Raw genomic sequence first — 3873 nt, 5'->3', positions numbered from 1 at the left:
TCCCTTGTGAGTTGTCTGTTTTTATCCACCCTAATGGTATTACATTTGTTGAGGAAAATTGGATTGTATCCTTTAAGCCCTGGGGTCAACCATGATTCTGCACATCTGCCAGCCCCTAATTGATCCAAATTCAACCATGGACATTATCAACGACAATCTGCTTTAGACTAACTAAACTTTATTGCTCGCTCCATCTCTGTCTCTTTTTTTTGTCTCTGGTGAGCATGTATCAAACATTTTCTTGTACATTTCCTGACAAAAACTATCCCATGCACTATAGCTCTCACCTGGCTTGTTTGGTATTTGATTCAAAGCGGATTTATTGGGCAGCAAGCACTTTTGGAGGCATAAACAAGGCATTAATGCATTAGGCCCTTTCCTTAAGCCACCGCCTAAGGCTGCAGAAGACCTAATCAAACTGTCAATTATGGGTTTCAAACACAAGAGAGGGACACATTCAGGTTGGTTTTAAAGGTTAGTAAAGCCCCTGTAGAAAAGTGTGTGCTTGTCTGTGTGTGTGTATTTCATGACAAACAGGTGAGCTGCAGTGGACAAATGGATATTAATTGATTTAAAAAACAATGAAGCGCTGCTGTTCAGCCTGTCCCCACCTCCGACACACATTTAGGAATCAATACAGCATGAAAAGGATTACAAATAGGGCATCTGACATTATACATAATCAGAAATCACAGCAAAACAATGTAAGTGAAGGAAGATTTGTAGAAAATCTAGGTAAAGTTTAAAAGGTGCAAACACATAACTATATTTTCAGATGTCTGAGAGACTGAAAACAAATATTAAAGATTATGATAGTGGGGTTTTTGTTTCTGGTAATAATGCAGTGCATTTGTACACTGCAGCACTTCTCAAAACCAATGTCACAGAGTGTGCTACATTAAGCCAACAAAGCAGAATACAACCATCATATAAAAAGTCTATGTATGATGTGTAGTTCAGGGGTTGCCAGCAATATGCTATGAAGATCCTGCAGATTCTAATAGGTCTTTTTCATAGAAGACATTTTGACATGTCCAGGCAGAAAAAGCCCAGCTGTAAAAAAGGAAATCAATGACGGCTCAATTCTATTTAGCTGCTTCAGTTTCAGGGTCCTGACACTGTGCAAGCTGCCTTCTCATGACTAATGCCTGGTAGGCACTAGAGGATTTTCAAATCTTAAAATAATCTAAAAATGTGTGAGACCAGAGACAATTTAAAAATATATATATTTGAATTGTTAAAACACACCAAACAATTCAGTCAAGACCCACAGGACCACACACATTTTCAGACTGGTGATTCCACAGAGTTGGGATCTCACAGAAACTTCTATGATCAAATGTGATTTAAGAACAAACACGGAGGCAGACTGTCATCATCGGAGAGACATTAGACAATGTGATGACCTCTGTGGTGTCGTCTTGTGTGCTGGGGTGTTATCTAACTGTGCTCTCTGTAGGCAGGGGATCGTGAGAGCAACACCTGAGAACACCTGAGGGTGTTGTTATTAAAGTCTGGGTGCAGCTGCTGGCTCTAGTCGTTAACATTAAGATTATATCTGTAAAGCCCCGCACACTACAGGATCATTTAGGCAGATAACCAATTCAGACCAACTTCGAATCGGGAACACCCCCACAGTTGTTGGGAGGGGCAACTCGGACCTAAATCTGCTCAACTGGGTTCAGCATTAGGGCACAGTCACACATGCACAGAATTAATATTCATTTCCATTTAATGTGAGCCAAGGGGCAAAAAAAAATCACTTCCAGTGGCAAAGCAAATCCGCATCTTAAGTTCAGCTTTGGTGGACTTTAACCCAGCAAAGTCACAGCCTCAACCAATATCAAAGAAGGTTGTGTGGTTGACACCACTTGACTGCCACTGGCTGTCATTTTCGAGTGGTTCAAGGTGGAGAAAACATTGACTGTTGCCATGTCTACCCAGCCAATATTCTATGATATCAGGCTGTTCTCATACACTATACGTTTACCTACAAAAAAGAAAGTGCCATAATGCGTATAACCTGCATAATCATGAGCCACTAATTCCTGTATAACACATGTAATCAGGAAGGCTGTGATCACATGACAAATGCTCTGACAGGAGTTAAGAAGGAAGTAGTATGAAGATACAAAGTCTCTGTAAAGAGGCAGGTAGGGGTGATGGATGGGTCAAACAACACAGGACTTTACCCCAGGAGACTGCTGATTGAAACCAAGTGAACTTGAGTTATTTTAAAGTACGTTGTCACCATGTTTCCTAGCCTAAACCTAACCTACATAGCGTTACATTAAGTATGCAACATCAGTCATGGGGCATGATATCATAAAAACCACTGTTTGAGGAAACGTTGATGATGTTGGCCGTGAAAAATACTAACTACCCCACAACAGCAATGCTACCCGGACCTGGTTAGCAGTGAGTCAAGAGACAGACAGTGAATATAAGTAGAAAATGTACCAATAACATCATATTTCGCAGTATTTATTGGCAAGCTAGCTAACATTCATTTGTTAGCAGCACAATAGCTTTTTATGAACATAACATCTGGCAAGGCCCACATTCAAGTATTGCATCAGCAGGCAATAATCAATCGCCTGCATTCGCTCAAGTGTTATCGTGCCCTTACTGTGACACTTAAATGGAACAGAGTTGTTGTTAATGTCATTAGTTACACCTGTGCTTTTCCTGCTATGACAACTCAACATGTCTGCAGTTTAAGGTTTATGGATGGTTGGTGGAGTCCTTAGTTAGACTGAAAACCTAAAGAAAGTAACAAGACATAGAGTATGAAGAAATAGGATCCTGTCTGGGGTTGGTACATGAGAGAACGTGTAACACGAGTGACTACCTTAACACCCCTTTAAAAGCTTGGTTCTGCTGACCTCCATTGGTTTAACTTCGCACCTTGCTGGAGTGATGCACAGGTGTACTCCAGAGCCCTGTGACATAACTTAGGTGTGGTTACAAGGGGCAACAAGGCACACTTGTGACCACACCTTGCCTCAGCTAAGACAAATGGTCTTTGGTATTATTACTCTTTCAGGTAATATGGATAGTGATGGATGGACAGCCGGACTGATGGGAGATGCAGCCTCATTTCCTGTGAATTCCAGGGAAAGCTCGTCATCAGATGTGCTGTACCCTGAATGTGTGTTGGATTAAATTTTGTTCATGACGTCAAACCATTGAATTCATTTTCCGCAAAGGGAAAGGTTTGGATCTGAGCAGAAAACGGAGAGAGCAGAACAGAAAGGCACAGACTGATATTGTGTTGGTTAATGTAATAAAGACGGTTAGTCCCTGAGGCAAAAACAGAGATGTGTGTGTCTCTGGCCTTCATGTGAGGCTCGATAATCTTCTCTTTCTCTACGTGTCTTTCTGCTCATTTCCATCTTTTACACCTTCTCGCTCTTTTACCAGTCTGTCGCACTGCTCTCTATTATTGCTGATCACCCTCTCTCGCTCTCTTTGTGCCTTCTCATTTCTCTTACATGCACACTTATCCTTCTGCCACCGCTACTGATGTGTCAGCAAACACAGACGCCGTAAAGTCGGCTGTGATCCGGAGGGAACGACAGAGAAAGAGGGGGATAGAATGGGGGATGGGTGGGGGAAAACAGATTTAGGGAGAGAATGATGGTCCCTTTGTGTAATCATGCCTGTGTGTGTGTGTGTGTGTGTGTGTGTGTGTGTGTGTGTGTGTTTATGCAATAAGCCTGGGGGTCTATCTGACATTATCCTGCCTAGAACAATCCTAATATTGCCCCCCAAACTTTCCCATCATGCTTTGCTTCCAGTTTGGGAGAAAGTCATTTATGGTCACAGTCAGACACACACACAGATGCCAAAATATTTAGGAATCTATGCGAC

The sequence above is a fragment of the Epinephelus moara genome, chromosome 9 (genome assembly GCF_006386435.1).
Source record: "Epinephelus moara isolate mb chromosome 9, YSFRI_EMoa_1.0, whole genome shotgun sequence".
NCBI lineage: Eukaryota > Metazoa > Chordata > Actinopteri > Perciformes > Serranidae > Epinephelus > Epinephelus moara.
Note: the sequence above shows the minus strand (reverse complement) of the source record.